Raw genomic sequence first — 18,040 nt, 5'->3', positions numbered from 1 at the left:
CTTTGATTAAAATTTCCTATATTAGTCCATCTATGATTTTGCATAGGGTCTCAATTGAAGTGGAAGATAAAACAAAAATAGTGAGGCAGCCCCTCAATCTTTTGATCTTTGATGTTTTGGAAAAGAAGATCACATGCCCATTCGACACTTTTACTTTTAGAAGAACATTCTTTGATCCTGGAATAAAAGGCAAAGGAGCTAAACCACTTTTTAAGGACGATGAGCATTACCCAAAGCTACTCCATGAGAGCCCCACTTTGGAAGAAGAGAATGTAGAAGATCACTCTTTGGGAAAGGTTGCTTATGTGATCACATATCCTCCTTGACTACTCGGGTGTGTTCTTTCCTTTCTCTCACTCTTATTTTATATTTATGTTCTTTCACTGAGGACAATGTATGTCTTAAGTGTGGGGGAGGGAATCATTTATTTTCTTTGCTTTTGTTTGTCGTTTTGTTTTATTTTTAGTTATTTCAAAAAAAAAAACTTCTTTGAAATTTTTAGGCTATAGATTAATATGAGGTTAGTTGTGAAGACTTGAGAAAATTTCACAAGATCGGTATCGTCTTAATACCGTAAGTCCCCTGAGTATGAGAATTGTTTTGAATACTTGTTATGACATAGCCTTGAATTATCATTCTCTAATAGCTCTTGAGTAGTTTATCTTTGCAGTCGGCACCATCTCACACATGCTCTACGTAAGGAAGCCGATGAAAATAAGTGAGTGATCCAAGTTTAAAAAAAAAGAAAAAAAAAGGAATGCACCTTCTAAGTTTGGTGTCCCTCACCCGGTCACTTAAACCAATGGTTGTAGAACCTACAAAAAAAATTTCAAGTCCCGTTGTTAGTTGGTTCAGAGGTTTCTGGTGTTGAACTTGGTAGGGAGGATTACGGTCCGATCCCCCGCAACTACAATTGGGAAATAAAAGGGGTATACCACTTAGGTACCAGAACCCCATGCAAAAAAAAGAAGAGATCAGAGTCACTAACCGGTAGCCTTACTATGAGTGTGTGGAGATAACGGGCTTAATGTGATTGCACCAGAATGAAAAAGAGTAAAAAGGAGGATGAGTAAGTTAGACTTTGGCATAATAACATGATTCAAAGTGGTTTGTATGTTCAGGAGGCTCATGACCGCACAATTGCGGAATTGTGTTCCTACGATATCTTTAGTGTGAAAGATTAGTACCTATTGATGCAACCTTAACCGCAGAAGAGTTTGTAGTCTGAAATGAGTAACAGATGTTGTTTGTTTCTTGAGTTTGATTTAATTTTGCTAGGAGTGCAAAAGTTCAAGTATGGGGGAATTTGATCAGTGCATTTTGATGCACGTTCCTTTATGTTTGTACTTAGGCATTTCTATGATTTGGTTTGTTTATTTTTCTATTTTATTATGTTTTTATATTTTAATTTATTTTTATTGTTATTTGATTTTCGTATTTAATTTTCAGCTTTAGCAGTCTGCACAGAAACGATCATAATTAGAGCTCCGAGAATCCGATCGAAGCGTTCTAGTAATCGTCGGAAAGCTAAGAAAAAGAGCTACAATTCTCGTGTTGATGTCAAAGTCAGATTCGGAACGGATATTTTCCAGAATTTCGTTTGAAGCTGCATCATTAGTTTTATTTAGTTTTGGGTTGATTAGTTTGGGCCAGAGTTATGTTTGTTTGACCCAGTTTAGTTATGACCCGAATTCTTGTCTCTCCCATTTTACCTAGGTTTGGCCGTATTGTTTACATTCACATTTACTTTTCACGAAGGAATTTGGAAAGCTTCGTACGTTTGTAATGGAGAACTAACTACAAGGCAAAATCTGCTGATTACGGGTTCCATCATACTTTGAGATTATAATAATTTTAATCAAGTTTCTATTCCGTTCAACTATATTATGTGATTATTGTTTGCTTAATTCAATTTTCATAGAGTATATTGATTTAATTCGATTGTTGTATGATCCTTAACTATAATCACGTTCGCGTTTGCTTAATTCGTTATCGTGTTTGATTAATACGCGTTTGCTTAATCCGCGAGAGCTTAAATCCGTTTGCTTAATTCGGATCATAGGAACTTACAACATATAAAATTTGTTGCGCTTGTCAGTGAGTTTTGTAGTCGAATAGGAATGGACTAGGAGATTGAAATTATAATAATCAATGATAAGTCGGAACCGAAATCAGTAGATTAGCCGTTTTAGCTTATTTGATAATCAATTATTTACTTTGTTTTTCATAATAGAATCTTAAACTAAAGTAACCCCCCCTAAATCAATTTACCTTCGGTTAGTAATAACTAAGAATCCTTGTGAGATGATATCCGAGTTGTCGTTACCGTTACTATAGTTTTTACAAAACACTCGTTTTTGATCCGTGCGCGACAGCGGAACAAATTGGCTACACTGATTATTCAAATGTTGTATCTACAAACATCAGATCAGAAGCAAGTACAAGATGACAGACTACACTGGCTGAAAAAAGGAACGTTAGAAGCTACAAAAGGCAAAGTCAGTAGAAGCAGCAAAACCAAGGCTCGAGGTAGTTGACAAAAGAGTGAAACATTAAATGCAGAGATGTACGGAACACACAACGCATTAAATGCTCCCAACGGTCATCTTCTCAAAACGCCTATAAATATGAAGTTCTGATCAGAAGCACAGAATACACAACTCTTGCAAAATACTAAAACGCTGCTGAATTCATTACTTACGAACTTCATCTTCAATCTCACTTCACCTGTAATATCTTAGTGAGAATTAAGCTTAGAACTTAAGAGAAATATCACAGTTGTGATTATAGCTTTCTAAGAAGCATTTGAATACTCTTGTAACCTTTTATTTGACATTGATTTGTAAAAGGTTCCTAGAGTGATCGACGAGATCAATAGACTCTAGAAGACTTAGAAGTTTCTAAGTTGTGTATTCCTAGAGTGATCAATTTGTGATAAGAATACTCTAGAAGACTTAGAGGGTATCTAAGTGGAAAACCATTGTAATCAAGACTGATTAGTGGATTAAATCCTCAGTTGAGGTAAATCACTCTAAGGGGGTGGACTGGAGTAGTTTTGTTAACAACGAACCAGGATAAAAATAATTGTGTTAATTGTTTTTGTCTTAAGAGTTTTTAAAGTCACACTTATTCAACCCCCCTTTCTAAGTGTTTTTATATCCTTCAACGGGGACCCATAATACAGTCCAGATGCATGCGGAAAATAAACATGATATGCAAGCATATATACATACATGATGCCAACATATAAACAAACAAAGAAACACCCAATAAACGAAACAAACAAAGGCTAGGATCGACTCGCTAAGTACGGACTCGCAATAGGTCTAACGTCCCCAGCAGAGTCGCCAGCTGTCGCACGTTGGCGAAAAATGAATAGAGTCGCCACCAATAAATTTATCCCATAAGGGAAAGGAATATCAGAAAACCTAACTCGGGATAAGAACGAGGTCTTTCGACCAGAGAATCTAGGTACGGGAGTCGGTTACGCAAGGCGAAGGTACTAGCACCCCTCACGCCCATCGTACTCGATGGTATCCACCTATGATTGTTTCTATCTAAAGGGTGTCTAACTATATCTATGCTTATATGCGAATGAATGCAGAATGTAGGGAAAAGAAAGAATTGTACTCGCACGGGTGTCGCACCCCAATTTTTGACCCGCATATTTCATTCATCGTTGGCTTGTCGCATTTTATTTCGTGTATTTATCATTCAAAAATTGACTTTTTATTGAAGTCAACAAAAATAGCTTACATTTTGCATCTTTGCATATTGTTATTCGAGTTACCATTTTTTTTCGAATTTTTGTTTTAGACTCTATAGATTTTAATTTTATCATCATCATTTTAATTAAAAAATGTAAAAAAAAATTATTAGAATAGTTTAGATTAATTTTAATTTTAGTTAATATCATTTTATTTTATTTTATTTTAAAGTTTAGATTTATCATTAGTCAAAAAATTGTATAACAAAAAAAAGTAGAAAATTTGAGGTGTGAGGCCCAACTGGTTTTTTCAAAAAGGCCCATTTTACTTTTTTGCACATCAAAACAAAACAAAAATGTGTGGTCCAGGTTTTCATCCCTTCTTTCATCTCCATCGGTCCACCAACTGTACAGAATATGCTGGCTACATCAGGCCAAACAAGTCCCTCTAAAACTCTGCAACTTGCCGCATATAAATGTCCAAGATTTGCACAAGAATGAATCAAACATAACCTGTAAACAAAAAGCACAAATTCAGAGATACCACATAAGTTCAAACTCCCCTATTTTCCCTCCCAAATCCTATCCTTTAAGTCTATAAAAACACACATTCAGTATAAGCAAAGGGGGGAGAAAATCGAAAAGTAAAACTCTCTGCAGAGTGTACACTTGCAAATTCCAACCCTCAGCCTTTCAACCATTCCATCTTACGGAATCCTCTACCTCAAACCAACAGTCAAACATATTAGCAGCATAAAATACACTACACAAACAACACATTATTCCTTCATTACCTTCAATCAACCTTCACCTCACTCCAGATTCAAACAACAACTCAGTCTGAAACGCACTACAGTAACACAACATTTTCATCAATATACACAAATTCAAAACTACAAGAAATGTAACGCCATCAGTTTCAGAAGCAGAGTAAAAGGAGAAGCTGTGCCGAACATAAAGATTCACTGGATTTTCTTTCTCCGATAACTTTCGGATCGGTAACTTCTAACCTTAATTTAATGTATTTCTTCTTGGACTTGTAATGTTGATAGCTTGAAAGCTTATTTGTCGTTGCCTGATTGTTTGAATGTTGAAGTGAACCATGATTTGTTGTTGTTTTCTACGATGTTCATGTTGTATGTGAATGTTGTTGTTACTTGTAGCTTTTGTTGTTGCTATGCGTTAATTTCTGATTTCCCCTTGAATCATTTGGTTTTTTCATTCTGAAAGTTTATGTGTTGATTGATTGGATTTTCGGAGAGTGTGAGATGTTGATGAGAGAACCATGAAACAATTTTGGAGGAGAAACCGAGAGAGGTGATAGTTCTGTTTTTGTTCTTTCAATTGTTTCTGGAAATCGCAAGCAGAGACAAAAATTTGTGAGAGAGATGAGGAAAGGGACGGCCGTTTTGGCCATTTGGTCTTTGGGCTTTGTTGGGTTAAGACCAATCCGCCTTCTCATCTTCACCCCTATTTCGATCAACACCCCCCATGGGTCTTAATGTTAATTTTCTTTGGGCCTCAGCCTATTGGGCCCAGCGCCCTATTTCCTTTTGACACCCCATTTCTTTTTTCTTTTGAACTTAATTTAGTTTTTATTTTAATTTTGATTCTCTCCATTTTAATCTTGTTTTAATATTTGTTTTAAAATTTCTAATATAACAAATAAAAAAATATGTTTAGATTTAAATGTTATTCAAAAAATACAAAAATATGTCTTAGTTTAGATTTTATTTTCTCATTAACAATACAAAAAAATATTAATATTGTGTAGTTTTAATTTTATTCTTATAATATAACAAAACACAAAAAAATATTTTTACTATGTAGGTTTGTTAGATTTTACTTCTTATTGAAAATACCAAAAATATTAGATTAATCTTCCGAATCCAAAAAATCAATAAACCTTGGTCCAACGCCAAGTCGTTCAAAATAATTTCTCGATCCAACGTCGAGTTTCTTTTTTACAAAAATTCTTTAAACGATACCGAAAGATCCTGTGACAAGGGGTGGACACCTCTTGAATACCTTGATCTTTTGAATCAAAACACTTTAATCAAACCAAGAGGTTAAGTGACAAGGGGTGAACACCTCTTGAATACCTTGATCTTTTGAACTAAAACACTTTAATCAAACCAAGAGGTTAAGTGACAAGGGGTGAACACCTCTTGAATACCTTAATCTTTTGAATCAAAACGCTTTAATCAAATCAAAGTGATCAAGTGACAAGAAGTGAACACCTCTTGAATACCTTGATCTTTTGAATCAAAACACATTAATTAAACCAAAAGATCCTGTGACAAGAAGTGCACACCTCTTGAATACCTTGATCTTTTGAATTAAAACACATTAATCAAACCAAAAGATCCTGTGACAAGAAGTGCACACCTCTTGAATACCTTGATCTTTTGAACCAAAATTAATTAACTTGGACAACAAGTGACAATGGGGCTCGCTCCTGTTCAATACCTTGGGTAAAGACGCGCTAGGTGAACACCTATGCTCAATCCTTTGCTAAATGTCCCTTTAAAACACAATTTCAATTTCATTCAACCTTTTTTGCCTCATGGCCTTTTCACTTTAAAACTTTTCTCATAAACAAGACACTTATTCAATTTTAAAATGCGAACATACTTCCACATGTGAAGATCGAATATCTTCCACTCGAATGCGATAATGGCTAAAATCTTGTCTCACTCCTGATTTAGTTATCCATTCTTGTAGTGATCTCATATCCATGTGCGCGTAGTATTTCCATTTGAAAGCGATCGAGTACCTCTCGCTAAAATCAACTAACAAACTTTTAGTGGTTCCTACTCCGAACTACGATTGCTCTGACTTTCCCATTGCACTAGGGAATACGTAGACACAAGATACAAACGTCTTGGCGAGCATAATAATAAAAAATCATTTCTTTTTCTTCACAATAATAAAAAACCTAAAAATCTTTTCTTTTACCTTTTCTCGATTAATAAGCTAAAGAACACAAACATTACACTAACACTCAAACACAAAACTAACTAAATGGGTCTCATCGAGTACAATGGAGGTAAGGGGTGCTAATACCTTCCCCTTGCTTAACCGACTCCCGAACCCTAATTTGGTTACGAACGACCATTTTATCCTTCTTCTTTTCATTCGTGGGTTTTATCGATATTTTCCCTTTCCTCCTTGGAATGAATAAAGTTCGGTGGCGACTCTGTTGTACTCTAAGCGCGCGAAAACGCTCGAGTCACATTTTTACCGCTACAACGGGCCCTACATCCTTTTCAGGAATCAGAGTTACCGTAGTCTGGCTCACATGTTTTTGTTTGTTTTTGTGTTTTTTAGTTGGGCGGAGTTAACGTTCGCGCTCTCGCATAAGGGATCGACCTATGATGCGTTCGAGCAGAAATAACATTGCCCTTAGAAAGGAGAAAAAAAGATTGGTTTGTATCTTTTAGGGTAGATGAGTGATGAACAGTTCCCAATACCGGGCCACTCACCACTTTCTCTACTTTGTTTTAGTTTTGAACCATTATTAGGTGTTTTAAGTGTTTTCGGTTGTGTATTTTTAAGGGGAATTTATTTGCAATTTGAATCACATAAAAGTGTATAAGGGTAGAGAAACTTATTAGAGAATGAATCCCACTCATCTCTCTCCCATTATATAGTGATCGAGAAACAGATTAGAGAATGAATCCCACTCATCTCTCCCACTAAGTGATTAAGAAACAGATTAGGGAATAAATTCCACTCATTTCTCTCTCACTATTAGTAACGTGTGATTCGCATCTTTTATTTATTAAGTGTTTTAAAAGTCGAAAGGAAAAAGAATGGAAGAAGGGAACTAATTCTAAATCCTAATCTAAGTTGTATTTATACAAGGGAAATTCTAAGTCTAATGGTAGCATATATATGGGATAGATTCTAAAAGGAACATTAAAATGGTATTAACAAAATAGGCAGAAAATATGGACAAAAACAAGTAACAAAATCACACAACAATTATACAAAAAATAGCTTGGAAATGGTACAAAACATAAGGAAAACGGTTCAAGTATTAGTGCAATTCTAGTAATAGGAAAAAATAGCATTTTTATCTACTAAAAGAAAAATAGAAAAAATCTAATTAAACCTAAATTCTAGTAATTAAAAAAAAATAGAAACAGGAGTGTAAAGTGAAATATGGTGGGGCAGGTAGTAAATGGGGCGTAGGCCCAGGCAGAGAGGCCCAAAAGGCGTTTTTGTTGTTCAGTTTGTTGTATGCCAAAAAAGCTATGGGCTAAGTGGGGTGAGGATAGCGATTTGGCCCAAGAGATATATAAGTCTTTGTGTTTTCTGTTCAGCCAAAAAGGTGCGTGGGCCAGAGGGGTGTGGGTGACAGCATTTCGGCCCAAGGATATTTTTGTTAAAGTTTTTCCCTATGCCAAAAATGGTGGTGCGTGGGCCTCCAGGGGGTGATGAACAGCATTTCGGCCCAAGGATATTTGTTCAGTATTCACTTTCATGTTTTGTTAAAAAACAATTAATTAAACGATTAATAAAATAAAAATAAAAAAAATGAAATGGGATTAGGGTTCATATGCGTTGCGCCGATTAAGCTTTCTTCTCACTCTCGAACTCGTCTCTCCTTCTGTTCTCTCACTAAGGCGAACGGCGCCGGAGCGCCTCCCTTCTTCTCCGACCAAACCAAAATCAAACACCACCGTGAACCCCATCTGACCACCATAATGACCATCCCTATCGTCTCAACCTTTCGTCTTTCTCTGATTAGATTCAATAATTAATCAAAAACAAGCGCATACTCAGAAAATGGGGGCAATAGGACTCACCTGAATTTGTGAACGGAGATTGACAATTGATAACACCAGAGAGGAGGTTCCGATATGCAATTTGGCGAAATAAACGCTAAGAGTTCTTCAATCCTGTTCCCATTTCTTTTCTTCTTGCTCTATCTACTTTTTATGTTCCCATTTCTTTTCTTCTTGCTCTATCTACTTTTTCTGAATTTTTCTATGTGAGTGTTGAATCGAGGATGGTGAACGATTGATGATTCTGCAGATGCGTCGAAGCTTTGATTATGGTGATGTTGGCTGAAGTGTAGATGGAGATGAAGAACAGTGAGGGATATTGAGAAAGATTGAAGATTGAATATGAAGGAGGTCCCCGAGAGAAATGGTGGAGATTGAAGGTTATGTGGTGAGAAGGTTGAAGAACGATGAAGAGAGGTTCAGAGATGGTCAGAGAGTGAGGTGATTCAAGATGAAGATGGAATAGGCTCCAGGTGAGAGAGAGAAAAAATGGGAGCTTTGATTTGGATGGAGCTTCGACTTTATAGCAAATGCCAGGTGAATTATTTTCTGTTTTTCTGTTATATGTTAGTTACAGGGCAGTTGGTGAGCAGTTAGGAGTTTGTTAGTTAGGAGAGTTAGTTACAAAAACAATTAGGTTAGTTAATATTTTAGTTACAGGGCAGTTGGTGAGCAGTTAGGAGTTTGTTAGTTAGGAGAGTTAGTTACAAAAACAATTAGGTTAGTTAATATTTTAGTTACAGGGCAGTTGGTGAGCAGTTAGGAGTTTGTTAGTTAGGAGAGTTAGTTACAAAAACAATTAGGTTAGTTAATATTTTAGTTACAGGGCAGTTGGTGAGCAGTTAGGAGTTTGTTAGTTAGGAGAGTTAGTTACAAAAACAATTAGGTTAGTTAATATGTTAGTTACAGGGCAGTTGGTGAGCAGTTAGGAGTTTGTTAGTTAGGAGAGTTAGTTACAAAAACAATTAGGTTAGTTATAGAGAGGTTATTTGTAGGTCTGAAAGTTAGTTATGATTGGGGTTTTGTTATAATTCTGTTTTTGATATGGTTACATGTTATTTAGATGGAGGTTAGTTAGTTAGGAGGTTTTGGAAGTTAGTTATGATTCCTGTTGGAGTTTGTTAGGAAATGTTACAAGTTAGTTGGAAAGGAAACTGAATTAAGTGATAGTTAAAGTAGAACTTGTTAAGAAGAAGTTAGAAGTTGGTTATTAGTAAGTACTAGTTTATAGAATGTTCTGTTTTTTCTTTTATTTAGATGTATGTAAACTTTATCTGATTTTTTCCTTATTGCGCAACTCGATTTCAACCTTTAATTTCGTCTCCCTTTGATGAGCTATCAAGTAAATTAACTGGTACTCTTTTGTTTGCAGCATATTTTAGAACCGTGAGCCATTGGTATCACATCAGTTTCGATGCAATTCTCAATGCGTAGCTTGCTCGAGTTTGGGTCATGAGGTAAGCCTCTTATGGTAGGGTCATTAGGAATGAGTTTGAAGGCTGCAAATTGATTATGCAGGGTCTGGTTTTGGACTGTTTTTGTGATGCAAGGCTATTTTATTTATTTTATCCAGGGAGGTTGAGTTTGGTTTGTTAAAGTGTGAAATGCTGTTAGCTTTGGTTTGAGTTTAGTATGGCTGAACTGTTTTGTGTGATGATGTATTTGGTTTTTATACTGCTGCAAAATGGTGGTTACAGGTTAGGGAATTGGTTGAACTTATTTGTGGTACATGTTTTTTGTATGAAGTTTATGATTTTCCTTTGGTTTAAAGTTGCAGGGCAGATTTTAGGTACGTGAGGCAAAAGCTTATGGCATGATTCTGGATTATTTGGAACTGTTTTCAGTATACATGAAGCAAGGTTATCGGGTGGATTATGGTTTGAGAAACTGCTGCAAGGCTACCGTGTTGCGTTGATGTGGATATGGAGCGGAGGTATTTGCTACGAATATTGCCATTACGTCTTGCTCATCACTAATACAAACTGCTGCAATCATGTAGCACATTGGACACTCACCTTACAAATGTTGCAGGCCTGAGCCGTATGATGCAGGTTGCTCTTGTGTTAATCACCTCTGATTGGAATTCCGTCTTTGCGAACTGAGCCGTTTCTTTATTTGAACAAGGACTGATGTGTTCTCGTCTCTGCTTTTTCTGTTTTGAATTGTGCAGCAAATTTTGGATCTGACATCTGTGTGATTTGAAATGAATGTATATGAAACTGTTACAGGGGCTGCAGGTATGGTTTACTGAATCGGTGCAGCGTTGATTTAGGCATGAATCTGCTGTGTAAGCTTCAGTTCTTTCCCTTTTAAAACTTTTTTTTTTCGAATTTATTGTTTGAACTGATATGTGAGGTAATTCACTGCCCTGTTGCTGTTCCGTTTCGGTATGATCTGAAGTAGCCTTGAAATTCACTTATTGTTGATGCCGTTTTGGTTTTGAAGTGTAGAACTTCTTTTGTTATGGACTGGCGGTTTGGTTTTCTTCTTGGATTTGTATGAAATGTGCATTGAATCTTTTGATGGGAGATTCCTTTGTGTGTAGGAGTTATTATACAATTTTAAGGGATTATGAATGGTATTGGTGTATGAATGTATGGTGGGTGTATGGGCTGACTTGTGTATTTCTGTGCTAATTATTCTTCCTTTTTGTTTCACTTGATGTATGATGGCAAAATCAATGGAGCATTTTCGAAACCTTGACGTGGGGAAACAAACTTGGAATGACAATGAAGTGAAGAGGAACATGTCTTTAAGCTGCTGAATTAGAGAGGAACATGCCTTAGGATAGATTGAGGAAACCAAAGTCAATGTTCAACTGTGTCAAAATCTAAGTTTTTTTCATGTAATTTCAATTCTGATTTTTTTGTAATGGGCTTTCTGATGTTTGTAAGCAATTCGACCTCCAGAATGAAATTTACCCATTTGAATGTGTCTTTGACTTGTGTGTTGTATATTGACTTACCATGTTTACTTGACTTTCGTAATCAAAATAAATGATTTTGTACACTTGAATGAATCTGAAACCAAATGACCTTGATGGACATATAGGATGACCAAGAGAATTGACTTCGGTCAAAGGTCAACATTCCATGGTTGACTTTGATTAAAAAGTCAAAGTTGTGTAATTACTTCTGTTAATAGTCCCACATCGGACAATATATGACCTGAACATGTCCTTATAAGTGGGGGCAATCCTCACTCTACAAGTCGGTTTTGTAGGGTTGAGTTAGACTTAACCACATTTCTTAACATGGTATCAAGAGCCTCGTTTAAGATCCGGTGGGCCACCTTCTATGGTTTCCGCTATCGGGCCACCCACCATTTATTTCCACGCTCCAGTTGTCTAGTCCTGGACGTGAGGGGGTGTGTTAAGAGTCTCACATCAGACAATATATGGCCTGAACATGTCCTTATAAGTGGGGGCAATCCTCACCCTACAAGCCGGTTTTGTAGGGTTGAGTTAGGCCTAACCACATTTCTTAACAACTTCTAGCATTCTCCCAATGACTCCAAACATTTTCAAACCCTTTTTTTCTCATTATACACCAAATTATCCAAGTATTGCATGAGAATAAAACCTTCCAAACTTCTTTAATTTTACAACATCATTAACCTTGCATGAGGACCAAAGAGACAACATCTTGCCCTTAAGTAACATAGTTACTTAGAATCAATAATAAGCAAAACCTTGATTTATGGAACAAAACCTAGTGAATCCGCATCATTCTCTTGTGTGAAATCCATAATCAACGCCTTGTGGTTAAAGGAACAGAAGACCTTCTTGATAAATGATGGCAACTGATGAAATGTGTCCTCAGTGAAAACCCAATGAAGCTGACCCACACCTTTGATCATTTCAAGAATTAGGGAAATAAACCCTAGTTACCAAGATCTTCGATCCCATGTCAAAGTTACAGGGCAGATTTTAGGTACGTGAGGCAAAAGCTGACCCACACCTATGATTTTCCTTTGGTTTAAAGTTACAGGGCAGATTTTAGGTACGTGAGGCAAAAGCTTATGGCATGATTCTGGATTATTTGGAACTGTTTTCAGTATACATGAAGCAAGGTTATCCGGTGGATTATGGTTTGAGGAACTACTGCAAGGCTATCGTGTTGCGTTGATGTCGATATGGACACTCACTATTACGTCTTGCTCATCACTAATACAAACTGCTGCAATCATGTAGCACATTGGACACTCACCTTGCGAATGTTGCAGGCCTGAACCGTATGATGCAGGTTGCTCTTGTGTTAATCACCTCTGATTGGAATTCCGTCTTTGCGAACTGAGCCGTTTCTTTATTTGAACAAGGACTGATGCGTTCTCGTCTCTTCTTTTTCTGTTTTGAATTGTGCACCAAATTTTGGATCTGTGTGATTTGAAATGAATGTATATGAAACTGTTGCAGGGGTTGCAGGTATGGTCTACTGAATCGGTGCAACATTGATTTAGGCATGAATCTGCTGTGTAAGCTTCAGTTCTTTCCCTTTTAAAACTTTGTTTTTTCGAATTTATTGTTTGAACTGATATGTGAGGTAATTCACTGCCCCGTTGCTGTTCCATTTCGATTTGATCTGAAGTAGCCTTGAAATTCACTTATTGTTGATGCGGTTTTGGTTTTGAAGTGTAGAACTTCTTTTGTTATTGTCATACCCTTAATTTTGCCCTACGCTTTTTCATCTGATTCATTTACATTGATCAATTTGTTGGCGTCCACAATAAGTTTCCACTCCGCACATCGTAATATAAATCAGTATGAAATTCGCAATTAATTTGTCATCATACAATTAGCAATTAATTTTATTTTTGCGTTAAAATCATTCATAATCACATTTTGCATACTGAGTTCAATTTTTGCATCTTGAATTCAATTTTATCATGACATATTTTATTTACTTTTAAATAAATTAACTTGCATTTTCATTTTTGAATTCTATTTAGATTAGATTAATGATTAAATTATCATTTAATTGTTATCATCAATGTTTAAGAACAAGCCTCAATGTTTTAGAACAAGCCTTGAAGAGGTTACTTACAGAGGGTATTGCACTCCAATGACCACTTATGAGCTTTCACTAGAGATGCCCTCTTTTATTTCCTGAAAATAAAACAAACAAACAGAGAAATTAATTATTAAAACCATGGGTTGCCTCCCACAGAGCGCTTCGTTTAACGTCGCATGGCTCGACGGTCCATTACCTTTTAATCGTACGATCAAAAAGTACTACACGCCTGTCACGATTTTCAGCTTCTTTTACACCAACACTTGTGCAATTTCCATCTGATCCAGAATTAACCTACAACCACCAAGTAGAGAGATCAAAAGCACCTAATAGACAAATATAAATGGCGCAAAAACAAAATGCACACAAAATAACTAGAACTAGATGAATCAAAGAAAAACACTTAAAAACAACCACAAAGTGTTACCAAGTATGACGATCTTATGCCGAATTTATGACGAACTTAAGTAGAAATGGTGACCGATCACAACCCCAAACTTATCTCATTGCTTGTCCTCAAGTGATGCAAGAGATCAAACCGAGGTCTCCTTAAACTTTTCTTTTCCACAACATAGTCGATGTCTTTCACAACTTACTTCTTTTTCTTGATTAAGTTTTTGGGTTTATCGAACCTTGTTGTCCATCACACTTCACAACAGAGTGTATTTCACCTGCAAACTTTTCACACTTCTCACATTGTCTCTCGGGGTTATAGTGCTTTTCGCTCAACATCATAATATGCAATATCAACCCTTGACTTTGCATAGATCCTACTTTCACTACACAAAAAGAATTCACACATTTCCGAGGACTTTTTAGGTTATAAAGGAAGGATAAACAAGAGATTGATATGCAAATGGTTTATGAACTAGCACTTATGTTATTTTTCTTGTCTTTGTGTTCGGTTTTGTGTGACGGGGTTTCTTCTTAGACTCTCCTTTTTACCTAATTACCGGGTAATCAACATAGTTCGAGTCTTTCAAATCTTTTTAGGCAAGTGTTTCAAACTATTTTTTCTCTTATTTTTTTTTGTGCTTTACATATTTTTCTTATCTTTTTTTTTTCATATCACACTTGCCCTTTATTTTCTTAAGCATCACCCCAAACTTACAATTTCACACAAGTTCAAAAGAAACAATAATTACACAAGTGCCAAACAAAAATGATAGAATTATGGTTAAGGATGACATGTGTGGGTTTAAACAAACAAGGGGGAATGGCTCAATGGGTTTAACGAGGGATAAAACAACAAATAAATGAAGAACGGAAAGGCTTTGGGGAGAACAAACAAGTGCTTCAGTGTGTGATTTCATATTTGTACTGTGTCGGTAGGACAAACGCAAAATTAGAGAGATAAAGTCATACCTGATTTCACTCTCATGATGATCTTTACATGTGTTTGGCTTTTTATGTTCCTCACCATGTAGGCTAAGTTTGCAGCTTCAACACACCCTTTATGTCATGTGACTTTCCTTTCCGGCTCAATTTCACCACTTACCTTCTCAGTCCAGTTCTTCAAGTTGCGTCCGACACTTTCGGCTATGTCCACTTCAAAAGTACCTCGAGAGATTAAGTTCAGGTTGCACCTTTCATCCACTAACTACCAATCATCATTCATTCGGCATCCATCACTCAATCTATAACACAATGTCAACACAACACACCAACAAAAACAAAAATGGAAAACAACTAAAAGCAAATGAAAGCAAATGAAAGGAACCCCTCCCACACTTGAACTAAACATTGGCCTCAATGTTTTAGAACAAGCCTTGAAGAGGTTACTTACAGAGGGTATTACACTCCAATGACCACTTATGAGCTTTCACTAGAGATGCCCTCTTTTATTTCCTGAAAATAAAACAAACAAACAGAGAAATTAATTATTAAAACCGTGGGTTGCCTCCCACAGAGCGCTTCGTTTAACGTCGCATGGCTCGACGATCCATTACCTTTTATTATGGAGGGTATTTCCTTTTCCGAACCTTGTTGCTTGCCACTTCCGCAACCACGAACTCATGAAGATGAAAAGCATGAACAACTTTTCTCTTCAATTCACTTCCCACATTCTTCTTGTTTTCCTTAGCCTTCTTAGGATTTTTGATAGCCACATAGGTTGGTTCCACCCGAGAGGCTATGCTTGAAACATTTTCTTGGAGCTCTTTAGGTTTTTTGTATTTTTCCTCACTTTCCTTCATATCAACAGAAGTTTGATCATTTACACCTGTCTTATGTTTCTTAGCTCCTAACATCTTCAAGGTCACTTCTTCATCAAATGATTTCAGTGTTAGTGTCCCTTTTTCAATGTCGAAGTTGCAGCGGCCTGTCGACAAAAATGGTCTCCCAAGAAGAATAGGAGTTTCTTCGTCTTCCGGAATGTCCATGATGTGGAAGTCAATAGGGAATACAAACTTATCAACTTCCACTAGTACATCTTCAGCTACCCCATAGGATTTCTTAACGGTGTGATCGGCTAACCTTAACTGTGTCTTACTTTCACTAATCTTTTCTAATTCAAGCTTTTTGAAAATGGACAAAGGCATTAAACTCACACTAGACCCAGAATCGAGGAGTACCTTTTTAAATGCTATATTCTTGATAGTGCATGGTATCGCCACTGCCCCAGGGTCTTTCCTCTTTATTGGGATTTTTCTTGCTGACGAGACTATGCCACACTTCTCGGTTGCAATTTTTGGTTCTCCTCCTAGTGATCTCTTTTTCGCCAACACCTCCTTCATAAATTTCTTATACAAAGGCATGTGCTCAAGTGCTTCAAATAAAGGTAGATTCACCTCTAACTTTTTGAGCAAGGCGGTAAACTTCCTAAAGTCTTTCTCTTTTGAATCCTTCTTTGTCACTCTGGAAGGGAAGGGTAGTTTGATCACCGATTCCGCATCTTTCTTATTTTTTTCTTCAAATGGTTTAACCGATGGTATCACAACTTCTGGCTCTTTCTGCTTTTCTCTTATTTCCAAATCCACCTCTATCACCATGGGGTCATCAATTTCCTCTTTTTCTTTGTGATTCTAACACTTTCTTACTCCTTGTTGTAACAGCATTAATCTTCTCTTGGTCTTTCGGATTTTTCACACTTGAGCTCGGAAGGGTACCTTGTGCCTGTAGAGTGAGATGATGTGCTATTTGACCCACTTGAACTTCCAGATTTTTGATTGAAGTTGTGGTGTTCCTGAGGTTGGTTCTTGTCTCTTCTTGAAACTGAGAGCATTGTCCAGCCAATCTCTCGATAGCTACTTCCCATTCCGCCTTCTGAGGGCCTTGTTGTTGTAATTGTTGTTGACCTTGAGTTTGATATTGGTTTGGTCCTTGCTTTTGGAAGTTTCCTTGTTGGTCCTTCCATGCGAAATTAGGATGATTTTTCCAACCTGGATTATATGTATTGGCGTATGGATTATCTTGCCTCAACATATGAATCTGTTCAACCTGTTCTTGAGTTGCCACACAATGCATAGCAAAATGAGGTCCACCACATATTTCACACAAAACTGAGGTGATTGGCTCAACCTGTGCTACTTTCTGTTCACCAATATTCATCTTCTTTAATCTTCTTTCTACTTCAGCCGCAATCTGTTCCTCCATTTTAACCACTTGATCTGCGAGCTTTAAATCAATTTTACCTTCCGGTTGACTCATTGCGCGATCGTATAACTCAATATGCTCATTAGCGACAATTGCTTCTATGATCCTCTTGATACCAGTGGCTGTTGAGAAATTAGTTGAGCCACCGGCAGCAGTATCTATAAGCTGTTTTGTCTTGACTCGTAGACCATTAACAAAAGTTTGCATTTTCTCGGTTGGATCCATGTTATGAGTGGGACATGCAACCAAACACCTCTTAAACCTCTTATATGCATCTCCAAGTGATTCCCCTTCTTTCTGTTTGAAATTGACAATGTCATATCTTTTTCGAATGAAAACTGAAGCAGGGAAATACTCATAAAGGAAAGCATTTTTCATCTCTTGCCATGTCGTGATACTCCCAGCTGGAAGTGAGTAAAACCACTCTTCCGCATCCTCAGATAAAGTGAATGGAAACATCACAAGTCTCTTGGCTTCTTCAGAATGGCCTTCTATCTTCAATGATGTTGTGGTGACGAGGAATCTCTGTAGATGCTTATTCGCATCTTCGTTGATTCTTCCTGAAAAGGGCCTGCTCTCCAACTGGCGGATAGTAGAAGGATGTAATTGGAAGTGTGCCACGTTGACCGGTTGATTTACTATTGTCATTCGGCCAAGAGGTGCATTAGCTCTTCCATAATCACCTAAAAGTCTTTCCGCGGGAGGCGGATCAGCTGCCATAGTTTCAAATTCTGAATCTGACTGCTCGAATGGGCTGGATAGTGTTTCTTCGTTTTCCGATTATGAAATTATGGTTGATTCTTCTTTTGATGCCAGTCTTTTTTGCTTAGCTTCTCGAAGTCGTGCTCGCAATGATCTTTCTGGTTCTGCGTCAAAAAGAAATTCTGCTGAGGCCTTGCCTCGCATACAAGATTAGACAATGGTTAGTTGAAAGCAAA

The 18,040-nt window shown here is 36.9% G+C and overlaps 1 long non-coding RNA gene across 4 annotated transcripts; it reads left to right on the top strand.

Annotated features, from left to right (window-relative positions):
* The first annotated feature begins 8,267 nt into the window (after positions 1-8,267).
* Positions 8,268-12,907, top strand: LOC131638936 (uncharacterized). 4 transcript variants are annotated; one of them, XR_009294813.1, is made up of 5 exons: positions 8,268-9,036; positions 9,872-9,956; positions 10,073-10,196; positions 10,271-10,432; positions 12,724-12,907. It is a non-coding gene; the product is annotated as an uncharacterized LOC131638936 (long non-coding RNA). The 4 variants fall into 4 exon arrangements; XR_009294812.1 differs by lacking the exon at positions 12,724-12,907 and adding an exon at positions 10,531-11,435; XR_009294811.1 differs by lacking the exon at positions 12,724-12,907 and having other exon boundaries at positions 10,277-11,435.
* The last annotated feature ends 5,133 nt before the right edge of the window (positions 12,908-18,040 follow it).

Source organism: Vicia villosa, unplaced genomic scaffold, assembly GCF_029867415.1.
Source record: "Vicia villosa cultivar HV-30 ecotype Madison, WI unplaced genomic scaffold, Vvil1.0 ctg.002485F_1_1, whole genome shotgun sequence".
Classification (NCBI taxonomy): domain Eukaryota; kingdom Viridiplantae; phylum Streptophyta; class Magnoliopsida; order Fabales; family Fabaceae; genus Vicia; species Vicia villosa.
This window is presented reverse-complemented; position numbering and strand designations above follow the sequence as displayed.